Below are 12,424 nucleotides of genomic sequence, written 5' to 3' on the forward strand. Positions count from 1 at the left end.
AAAGACCCTGATGTTGGGAAAGAGTGAAGGTAAAAGGAGAAGAGGGCAGCAGACGATGAGATGGTTAGATAGCATCACTGTCTCAATGGACATGCTGCTGCTGCTGCTAAGTCGCTTCAGTCGTGTCCAACTCTGTGCAACCCCATAGACAGCAGCCCACCAGGCTCTGCCATCCCTGGGAGTCTCCAGGTAAGAATACTGGAGTGGGTTGCCATTTCCTTCTCCAGTGCATGAAAGGGAAAAGGGAAAGTGAAGTCGCTCAGTCGTGTCTGACTCTTAGTGACCCCATGGACTGTAGCCTACCAGGCTCCTCCATCCATGGGATTTTCCAGGCAAGAGTACTGGAGTGGGTTGCCATTGCCTTCTCCCTCTAAGTGAGCTGTCTATTGCTTTTACTTGCCTTTAACTTGTTTCTCCTTCTTTTGGCATCAAGGCCCTGATTTCCCTCTGAGCACCTTCCCCTGCCACACTCATGGTCTAAGGAAAGGCTAATTGCATTCTTGACTGCAAAGATGGTCACATGACCAACTCTGGCCAATCAGTGTCCACCATACCCTTTGCCACAGGGTTTAGTTCAGGAATGGGCACATAACCCAGGTCAGTCTTCCAGGACCTTGACGGGACTAAGCGGGAAAGTTATGCTCTTATTTCACTAGTTTACTACAGCAATAGGCTAGTTCCAGGCTTATGCCTGGAACTTCTGGTGTAGTATCAGTCAGAACAGAGAAGAATATAAGGAGGGGACAAAATTTAAAGAAAGAATTAACAGGATTTGTGGACTGACATGATATGGGAAGGGTGAGAGCTAAAGAAAAGAAAAGTCAGAAATAGCTCCACAGTTTGAGCCAGTATGATTAGATAAATGATGGTGCTTTTGAAAGAATCAAGTAGACCACTTTTAAAGTTGAGCCAATGTTTACAGATTTATATCTATGTAAACAAAAAGGGTTAGGCTTTTTGTTGAGTAATCAGAGCTAAAGAATTAATCTTCTGCCACTGTCATCTACAACCTTTTCAGCATAGCAGAAAGTTTTTCATTATTTGTGTCCCTGTCCAGCATCCACTTCTCTCTTTTGTAGTAGCATTTTTCCTCTCAATTCATGTCAGCCAGGTGTAAATGTGTGACCCAATCAGAATTATTTACTTCCTGGCCACAGTGATTGAGTCAGAGCCAGTGAGACTCAATTCTGGGAGTTTTATCAGAAATGTTGAAAAAGAGAAGCTCTCTCTTTTGGTCGGACTTGGGACTTAGGAAGTTATAAGCCTGAAGATGCCAGAGGTCACCAAGGAAGGAGGCCTGCCTGAGAGTAGTGCCAACAGCAAAGAGAATGGAACCAAGAGATAAACAGAAAGAAGGATCAAATGCTATGATGTTGTTTAAGCACCTGAATCCAGCCATGCCTGAAGGCAGCCAGCCACTGGATGCTTGAGTCATTACATTCCCCTTTTGACTTACAGTTGTTTGAGTTGAGTTTTTGTCATACACAAATGAAAGAGAATTTCAACTAATATGCTGAGTTTTACAAACAGAAACATCCACACAAACTGAGTGCTAGAAAGACTAAATGCTGGGCTTTATGGCAACTTATTTTTCGTAACATGGAAAATGAACTCATTCATTTACTTATATTGTAAGACTAGAAATTAATATATATTTAAGGTTTAGGATTTCCACGGCCTACTAAAACCTTAGCTATTACTATTACATCTAACAAACTAAGCGATGCCTACTAAGTCTAGGAAAATAAAACCTGGTACAATACCAGCCTAAGAGAAAAAAGTATGTCTACCAAAAGGCAATAAGAGTGCTCATAGATGCTTTTCTTACATAAGAGCCAGAAATTGGAAACAAGCTAACAGTAGAATAAGTAAATAAATTGTGGCATATTCATACAATGAAATACTACACAGCAGTAACAAAGACCAAAATTCTGTGACGTGCAATGACATGGATTCATCTCACAGAGGCAGTGATGATTGAAATTCAGATACAAAAGACTACAGACTGTATAATATTTATACAAAGTTCAAGAACACGCAAACTAAATAATGGAGCTAGAAGTCAGAATAGGGATTACCTTGGGGAAGGGAGGAGATGGGAAACAATATGAGCGAGCAAGCCTCTGGGATTCTAGAAATGTTCTCCTCTTGATCTGGGTGGTGGTTACATGGTGGCATGTGTGTACACATCAAGTACACTTAAGAATTGTGTGGGTACGTGCTCAGTTGCTCAGTTGTGCCCTACCCTACTACATCATGGACTGTAGTAAGAACTGTGTACCTCTCTATAAAGGCTCAATACCTGAGCCACCTGATGCAAAGAACTGACTCATCTGAAAAGACCCTGATGCTGGAAAAATTGAAGGCGAGAGGAGAAGGGGACGACAGAGGATGAGATGGTTGGGTTGCATCACTGACTCAATGGACAATGGAGTTTGAGTCAACTCTGGGAGTTGGTGATGGACAGGGAGGCTTGGCGTGCTGCAGTCCACGGGGTTGCAAAGAGTTGGACATGACTGAGCAACTGAACTGAACTGAACTGATGTGTGTATGTGTGTGTGTGTAAATTCATATATAGAAACTAATACAACGTTGTAAAGCAACTTATACGTCAATTTTTAAAAAATCAGGCACTCAACTAGGACATAACTCTAAAAAATAGAAATCCTTTATAATAAAGTAGAAGGAAAAGAAACTCTACCAAATTCCTCAGCTGACATAGTGAGTGTAAATGAGAAGTAAATTTTGCTGTGAGCGTCTTCTTAGTCCAGACTGAAAGAGAATCATACAAGTTACGTGATACTCATTTCTTGTGAAAAAACGGAAGTATATCAGTTTTTCAAGAAGTCCATGCTTCTCCCCAGGATGAATTTCTGAAAAAAAAAAAATGGGTCACGAGGACCTTCTAAAGGGATCAGATGACCACATAATACAGCTCAGGGTCACCAGCAAAGAGCTCAGACCCTCCAGCAACTCCAGGACAAGCTGTTGAGGCTGGGGGTGGAGAGTGTTGGGGGGAGCTCTGGAGTCCCTGCAGGTCATTGTGAGATGAGCAACCCCCTTCCATAAAGGCAGTGGCATTGGGCTATTTTTGGCCAGTGGGCTGTGAGCGTGTGTTACTTCCAAGCAAAAGAATTTAAGAGTCAAAAACACAACCTTCTAGTGCCTTTCCCCTGCCATGGCAACCAGTGACATTTCAGATGGAGACCCATTCTTCACCCATAGACCGCACGACTCAATGGAGCACAACCCACCCCTGATAACACATAATAGCATTTCATGAGCAAGAAATAAACTTTCAGGAGTTAAGCCATTGAGATTTTGAGTTTGTTTCTTAATGCAGCAGAATCTAGCCTAGCCTGACATTACAAGATCATTTAGAATCTTTGACAAATATATCTTTGGGTATTATATGAATATATGTATTTGTGAATATATTCATGAGTGAATGAACTGTTGGCTGATCACATATAACATCTGTCTACTTATCTATCAATCATCTACTTATTTACCTGTTTATCTATGTGTGTTTATGTGTGTGTATTGTATGAACATACCTATTCACAGAACACACACATATAATATACGTATTCATGAACATATTTATGAATATATATGTTCATGAATATATTCACATAACACAAATATGGATAGATAGATGCTATATGTGATCAGCCAACAGTGAGTTTCAATCTGCTGGCACAATTCTCTGTTCTACTGATGTCATCTGACAGGAGTTTGTATAGTGCACTTATCTTTTTCACAGACCAGGCACAAATGTGCTCCAACCACTACCATCTAGTGGGACAAATTCCTAAGTAACCAAAGAGATAAGCCCACAGAAAATGACTGAAAGAGGAGGAAACAGCTACAAGGAAATAGTCTTGAGCTGACAGGGAAATTAAATGGGAGTGGTGTTCTGAGAAATTTACTCATAGTTTCCTACTAACTATTAGAGGTACAAATATCCTGTCCTTTCCAAGGAAAAATTTCTCTTTGTGCCTTGGAAGAAGCTCAAATACATATATATTTTCCTTTTTATCGAAACATAGTTGATGTACAATATTATATAAGTTACAGGTGTACAATATAGTGATTAACAATTTTTAAAAGTTATACTTCATTTATAGTTATTATAAAATATGGGTTCTATATTTTATAGAGTGTATTATATATTTTTTTGCCTCTAAATTTTGTTGCTCTAGTATCTTCCCAATAGGGCCATTGAATCATCTATTCTGAGTCCTCCTTTTGACATCCATTCAAGGTTTCCTACTTCACTGTTTCATTGTTTTTCAGTCACATTCCCACACAATTATATGTCTTTTGAATCTGTTAATTGCAGGCTCCCTATTTGATCTTGCAAGTCTCCTGGTTTGAATGGGTGATCATAACAACCTTGCATTTAGCTAGCCCAATAATGTTCAAGGGATAAATTACATCCTAGAATCTCAATAAGGTCACAGTCAGGCTATTTATCTGGATCTCTACTGCCTCTTAGGTTTCCTAGACTTAAGCCAGCATAAGCCAAAGCAAGCCACTCACGATCTTTGCTCTGCAGTCACCAAAATCACCTCACAAAACAGCGACATGGAGTCATTAAGGCCAAGCTTTATGTGTAATGAGAAAAAACGGAAACAATCCAAAAACCTATCAACAAGGGATGGATCAAATCAGTGATAGCACACCTGCATAATGGAATATCATGGAGCTAAAAAAGAACGCTCTAAATCTCCATGTTCCAGCAGAAGACGGCCAGCTTTGTATGGCTCTTCTTTCTAATCTCCTTTTCCTATCTCCTGCCCAATCCCACGTTAGAATCACGAGGCAGCTGTAAACTGCACAAAGGTTAATTTTGCTAATCAAGGCCAGTTATTACCTGAAAGACAAGGGAAGAGAAGCCAGAGCCTTGTAAAAGCTAACCTGACCACCGCCAAATGCAGGACATCACCCCATAAGAGCCAAAATGAGGCCACAGGTTCTAATTTCAGCTGTTATATTTTATCTTCTAATGGGGTGAGCTTTGTTGTTTCAACACAAGACAACCTTTCAACCTAAATGAAACCAACGTGTTTATAAATGGTATACAGTACATACATATTTAAGATCCACAGTCAAAATTATCAAAGTGACTCTATAGAAATTTTTAATTAGTTCCAAAGAGCCACCATCATTTTGATTTAGACCAACCAAATTTTTTAGGTGTTATTTGGGGGGAGGGGGTGCTACATTTTATTTTGCTATGTAAAGACATTAAAAGCAACAACAGCTACCATGACCTACTATCACTGTTATTTCATAAAACATTTTATAGACATTTTTTAAAAGGAAAAATTCCCAATCTAAAAAGGAAGAACAGTCCATTTAATTGAAGAAAAACTTACATCTCTATCCTCGTTTTTCTCACTTTGTCCCAAACAAATGCAAACTTCACACAAACTGACTTGGCCGGCAGATGCTGTTGGAACTACAGAGTCGGACTGATGTGTGTTTTCTCTCCCACTGGCTGTTGATAGAAGCTGGATCAGGGACGATTTCCAGAAGGTTCTAGTCCTTAACGTGGATCTGAAGTCTGAAAATTCCCAGCTGCTGATTGTGGGCCACACATCCTGAAAATCAGATGACAGAGGACTTTGATTTCTATAAGAGATGGTGTCACACCACACCCCTTACCGGTGACTATGAAGGAGGGACACGCTAGTTCAATGCCTTCTTATTTTCTTCCCTCTTAAGATTTTTAAAAAATGGACAACAATCAAGTACAGAGGGTAAAAAGAATAAATATTACCAAATACTAATCTTTTTGATGTTAATTCCAGATTTGTGCTTATTTTCTCAAGGAAATAAAACATGACTGGTAAAATGGAAACTCTCAAGCTTGCCCTCAACCCAGTTTTCCACCACTGCCTGTCCCCCTTCTCTGTCCAGAAGCCAGCACGATTCTGAATTTGGTTGGTGATTTTCCACTGCGTATTGTTTATATGTTGACCACTGTTAGGGGTTGAATTATGTCCCCAGTTAAAAGATATATGGAAGTACTTAACCTCTGGTATCCCAGTTTGTGACCTTATTAGGACATAGGATCTTCCAACAGGTAATCAAGTTAGAATGAGGTCATTAAGGTCCAGTATGACTGTTGTCCTTGTTAGCAGGGGAACTTTGGACACAGCCGTGCACACAGGGAGGAGTGTGTGAAGAGACTCTGGGAGAATACCATGAAGACTGACGTTCTCCTGCCTCGGGCCAAGGATCACTAGAAGTTTGAAGAGGCAAGCAAGGATCCTTCCACTACAAGCATTGGAGGGACCATTACCCTCCCAACACCTTGATTTCAGACTTCCAGCCCACAGAGCTGTGAGACAATACATTTCTTGTAAGCCACCCAGTCTGTGGTACCTTGTCAGGCATTGTCAAAGTCCACTGGGAAATAAATCAGCCATTCCCCCGCCCCTCCTTACCCCTGCCTTTGACACTGGCTGAGTTAAACTGAGATTAACACAAGAGATCTAAAAAAGGGCTTTTCCAGCTCTCTAAGTTCATGATAAAAAGAAACATTTGCAAGAAAAAAGGAACGGAAAGGGAAACAGAGGTGAAATCTTTTCATTAAAGAGAAAGAAGTGGACATTTTGTATGATTAGGAAGTGAAAGGGATGTATCAATACTTCTGAGGCATAATGCCGCCTGCCTACTCAGAACCAGGCAGCAGGGGCACACGCTCGCTCAGTCTCCACTCGTTTTGGCGGGAGTACGCTTCATGCCCTGATTTTGTCGTTGTTCACACTAAGTCGTGTCAGACTCTTTGCGACCCCATGAACTACAGCACACCAGGCTTCCCTGTCTTTCACTATCTCCCTGAGTTTGTTCAAACTCATGTCTGTTAGTCAGCGATGCCATCCAACCATCTCATCCTCTCTTGCCCCCTTTTTCCTCTTGCCCTCAGTCTTGCCCAGCTTCAGAGTCTTTTCCAGTGAGTCAGCTCTTCACATCAGGTGGCCAAAGTACCGGAGCTTCAGCTTCAGCATCAGTCCTTCCCATGAACACTCAGGATGATTTCCTTTAGGATTGACTGGTTTGATCTCCTTGCTGTCCAAGGGACTCTCGAGAGTCTTCTCCAGCACCACAGTTCAAAAGCATCAATTCTTCAGTGCTCAAACTTCCTTTTTTTTCAATAATTTAAAACCTTCCTCAGTTACAGGAGTTGCATTTATGGAGGGAAGTTTGCCAAAACTTGTATAAACACACTGGTCTGTTTCCCTGGGTCATGACCTTTGTACATGCTGTTCCTTCCACCTAGAATGCTTTTCCCTCTACTCCTGGTCTGGTTAACTCCTCATCCTTAAGGAGTCAGCTTCAACTCCGCCTTCACAGAGAGGCCTCCCTTATTCGTCCACATCCAAACAATTCTCCTTGCGTTTCTCTCATAGCATCCTGCCCCCTTTTCCACAGGACTTACCAATTTGTAATTATATATCAATTTTGTGCACTTATTGTTCAAAATGTGTCTTCCATTGACTGAGAGCTCTGTGAGGGTAGGAGTCCTTCTATTTTGCTCAGTATCTCCCCAGGATCTGGCACCATGCTTGACACATAGGAAACAAAGGAGACACTCAATATTTGTTGAAGGAATGAAGGAATGTTGTCTCACAAAGTTCTCATTCATCACATGCATCGCCTGGAGCCTATCTTGTTGGCAGCCAGTGGGAGGGCAAACCAATCTAACTGGGGTCTGCTGGACCATCCTGGGAGAGTGGGGGATGGGGAAAGGTTCACTCAGACCTTCTCAGGCCTGGGTCCACTGTGGCCACAAACACATCCCATTTATAAACTGAGGGTTTCAGATCATCACAGGGATCCTTGGAAGGAGAAATTTCCTCACGGAAAATAATAAGAAATCTCCCAGCGATAGCTCCTTCCTTTTTATTTCTTGTTCAATGATTCAAGTTAATAACTACATCATCTCCATTAGTGCTAATGGTTCTTCAACAACTCTCTCAATGGGCCACTGTCTCTTTTTCAATGAGGAGAGAGCAAAATTCAAGTTGAGAACCTTCATGAGGCCACAACTCATGACTAGACTCTAACAATTTCACTTTTAAATTAACATGCAACAAAATATTTGGGATATATAGTTCTGTGAGCACACGTACAACCACTACCACAATCAGGACACAGTTTCATCACCTTAAACTCCCCTCTGCCATTCCCTGAAATCACCCCCCTCCCATCCTTAGCCCAAGAAGGATCTGTTTTCCATCCCAATAGCTTTGCATTTTTCAAAATGTCATATAAATGAAATCATACAGAATGTAGCCCTTGAGATGCTTCTTTCACAATCTAGCTGGAATTTAATAACATGGTTTGGTTTTCCCTGTGGGTATGTATGTCTATGGGCTTCCCTGGTGGCTCAGACAGTAAAGAATCAGCTTGTAATGCAGGAGACCTGGGTTTGATCCCTGGGTCAGAAAGATTCACTGGAGAAGGGAATGACTTCCCCCTCTAGTACTCTTGCCTGGAGAATTCTATGGACAAAGGAGCCTGGCAGGCTACAGTCCATGGGGTTGCAAAGAGTTGGACACGACTGAGTGACTAACACTTTTCACTTTTTTCATATATGTCTATAAATATATATAAAGATAAATAAATATAAAAATAATGTTTATAAAACAAATATGACTATATAGTCACCTATATCTATAAGCAACTGATACAAATTTTCCATTTACAATAATGACATGTTTCCTTTTAAAATAAATCTCTAGTACTTTTGTACTGGATTAATGGGAGGTGTGCGCATGTGCTAGAGTAGGGAAAGTCTCCACAGTCCGCTGGTAGGGGGTTTTTACAGCCCCCTGACTATTTTTGGAGTAGTGGTGGGGGCCTGTGAGGACTGGGCTCATACATTGCCTGGTGGGATTGGGTGGCTATTGGGCGTTTAGCTGAAGGGGTGGCCACTCATTGCTTTCAGCCAGCTTCCTTGCTGTCACTTAGGTTTATCATTTTTCCCTGCTCTGGGCAGGATTCCGAGCACATTGACTGTCGGGGAGGGGAAGAGGTGGGGTCTCCAAGAAGTGGGGTCCCTCCTTGGGCAGCAGAATCATCCACTCCTCCCAGCGAGTCTTTGCAGGTATAGGAGCCATTGTGGCTCCTTGTATTGGGTCCAGCTCTCCCAGAAAGGGATCCTTGTTCTTCTGGGAGGGGCTGGGGCAGTCAGCCAGGCAGGAAGGCATGCACATCTCTTCTCCTTCCACCTCTCTGCCTGCTCCTTGCTGATCCATTCCCTGGCTAATTCGCAGTGATTCTCAAACCTTTGTGCACGGAACCTGGTAAAAAGTCAGCTTCTCAGGTCCCACGCCAGACCCACTGAATCAAAACTTCTGGGGATGGGACTTGAACTAGGGTGGTTTTTCTGGGACTGGCAGGTTTCCAGGACATGGACCTTTCAGTGCTAAAACTGAGAATGTCCTGGGGAAACTGGGACAAGTTGGTCACCTGATGGTCCACGGGTCCCCATCTCCCTTAGACTCCTGGGTGACTCTCCTGGGCATATCCAGCTTGATGGTCCCCAAAACACACAGATCAGTGATGCTTTAAATGTTGAAGTTCCTTTAGGCTCTATGCTTCACTCTCTTTTCCTTCCCTAGACTTGCACTGGTGGTCCCATAATCACTCATGGTTATCTACATTAAAGTTAATGAAGTGTTAGTTGCTCAGTCATGTCTCTTTTCGACCCCATGGATGGTAGCCTGCCAGGCTCCTCAGTCCATGGAATTCTCCAGGCAAGAATACTGGAGTGAGTTGCCATTCCCTTCTCCAGAGGATCTTCCCGACCCAGGGATTGAACCCAGGTCTCCTGCATTGCAGGCATATTCTTTACCATCTGAATAAAATTCAAAATTCAGTCCCTCAGTTGCACAGTTGCACTAGCCACATTTTAAGTACTTGCTAGATACATGTGGTCAGTCATTGCTGTATTTGACGGTGTGATATAGAACTATTCCATCATCATAAAAAGTTCTACAGGCACACCTCAATTTACATTGTGTTTTTTTACAGATTGAAGGTTTGTGACCACGCAGTACCAAGCAAGTCTATTGGTGCTGTTTTTCCAACAGCATTTGCTGACTTTGTGTCTCTGTGTCACATTTTGGTAATTATTGCATATTTTAAACTTTTTCGCTGTTATTTTGTTATGGTGATCTGTGAACCGTGATCTTTGATGTTACTATTGCTAAAAGATTGGCTCCTTGGAGGTTCAGGTAACAGTTCCCATTTTTAGCAATTAAATGTTTTTAAACTAAGGTATATCCATTGTTTTTTAAAGACATAATACTATTGCATACTTCAGTTCAGTTCTGTTCAACCTCTCAGTCATGTCCGACTCTTTGCGACCTCATGAATCACAGCACGCCAGGCCTCCCTGTCCATCACCAACTTCCGGTGTTTACCCAAACCCATGTCCATCGAGTCGGTGATCCCATCCAACCATCTCCTCCTCTGTCGTCTCCTTCTCCTCCTGCCCCCAATCCTTCCCAGCTTTAGGGTCTTTTCCAATGAGTCAACTCTTCGCATGAGGTAGCCAAAGTATTAGAGTTTCATCTTCAACTTCAGTCCTTCCAATGAACACCCAGGACTGAACTCCTTTAGGATGGACTGGTTGGATCTTCTTGCAGTCCAAGGGACTCTCAAGAGTCTTCTCCAACACCACAGTTCAAAAGCATCAATTCCTCAGCACTCAGCTTTCTTCACCGTCCAACTCGCACATCCATACATGACCACTGGAAAAACCACAGCCTTGACTAGACGGACCTTTGTTGGCAAAGTGATGTCTCTGCTTTTCAATATGCTATCTTAGGTTGGTCATAACCTTCCTTCCAAGGAGTAAGCGTCTTTTAATTTCATGGCTGCAGTCACCATCAGCAGTGATTTTGGAGCCCAAAAAAATAAAGTTTGACACTGTTTCCACTGTTTCCCCATCTATTTCCCATGAAGTGATGGGACCAGATGCCATGATCTTAGTTTTCTGAACGTTGAGCTTTAAGCCAACTTTTTCACTCTCCTCTTTCACTTTCATCAAGAGGCTCTTTAGTTCTTCTTCACTTTCTGCCATAAGGGTGCTGTCATCTGCATATCTAAGGTTATTGATATTTCTCCTGGCAATCTTGATTCCAGCTTGTGTTTCTTCCAGCCCAGCATTTCTCATGATGTACTCTGCATATAAGTTAAATAAGCAAGGTGACAATATACAGCCTTGACGTACTCCTTTTCCTATTTGGAACCAGTCTGTTGTTCCATGTCCAGTTCTAACTGTTGCTTGCTGACCTGTATACAGGTTTCTCAAGAGACAGGTCAGATGGTCTGGTATTCCCATCTCTTTCAGAATTTTCCACAGTTTATTGTGATCCACACAGTCAAAGGCTTTGGCATAGTCAATAAAATAGAAATAGATGTTCTTCTGGAACTCTCTTGCTTTTTTGATGATCTATCGGATGTTGGCAATTTGATCTTTGGTACCTCTGCCTTTTCTAAAACCAGCTTGAACATCTGGAAGTTCACGGTTCATGTATTGCTGAAGCCTGGCTTGGAGAATTTTGAGCATTACTTTACTAGCATGTGAGATGAGTGCAATTGTGCGGTAGTTTGAGCATTCTTTGGCATTGCCTTTCTTTGGGATTGGAAGGAAAACGGACCTTTTCCAGTCCTGTGGCCACTGCTGAGTTTTCCAGATTTGCTGACATATTGAGTGCAGCACTTTCACAGCATCATCTTTGAGGATTTGAAATAGCTCAACTGGAATTCCATCACCTCCACTAACTTTGTTTGTAGTGATGCTTTCTAAGGCCCACTTGACTTCACATTCCAGGATGTCTGTCTCTGGGTGAGTGATCACACCATCGTGATTATCTGGGTCGAGAAGATCTTTTTTGTACAGTTCTTCTGTGTATTCTTGCCACCTCTTCTTAATATCTTCTGCTTCTGTTAGGTTCCTACCATTTCTGTCCTTTATCGAGCCCATCTTTGCATGATATGTTCCCTTGGTATCTCTAATTTTCTTGAAGAGATCTCTAGTCTTTCCCATTCTGTTGTTTTCCTCTATTTCTTTGCATTGATCGCTGAGGAAGGCTTTCTTATCTCTCCTTGCTATTCTTTGGAACTCTGCATTCAGATGGGAATATCTTTCCTTTTCTCCTTTGCTTTTCGCTTCTCTTCTTTTCACAGCTATTTGTAAGGCCTCCTCAGACAGGCATTTTGCTTTTTTGCATTTGTTTTCCATTGGTATGGTCTTGATCCCTATCTCCTGTACAATGTCATGAACCTCTGTCCATAGTTCATCAAGCACTCTGTCTATCAGATCTAGTCCCTTAAATCTATTTGTCACTTCCACTGTATAATCATAAGGGATTTGACTTAGGTCATACCTGAATGG

The 12,424-nt window shown here is 42.0% G+C and overlaps 1 protein-coding gene across 1 annotated transcript in view; it reads right to left on the bottom strand.

Annotated features, from left to right (window-relative positions):
* The window catches only part of TMC5 (transmembrane channel like 5), a 98,244-nt gene that overhangs the window by 53,724 nt on the left and 32,096 nt on the right, over window positions 1-12,424 (bottom strand). Inside the window, exon 4 of the mRNA XM_081560817.1 lies at window positions 5,385-5,609. The gene's annotated coding sequence lies outside the window, so the exon portion shown is untranslated. The remainder of the gene's footprint in view (window positions 1-5,384; window positions 5,610-12,424) is intronic.

This window comes from Giraffa tippelskirchi, chromosome 13 (genome assembly GCF_054371585.1).
Source record: "Giraffa tippelskirchi isolate mGirTip1 chromosome 13, T2T-mGirTip1v1.2.pri, whole genome shotgun sequence".
Taxonomy (NCBI): domain Eukaryota; kingdom Metazoa; phylum Chordata; class Mammalia; order Artiodactyla; family Giraffidae; genus Giraffa; species Giraffa tippelskirchi.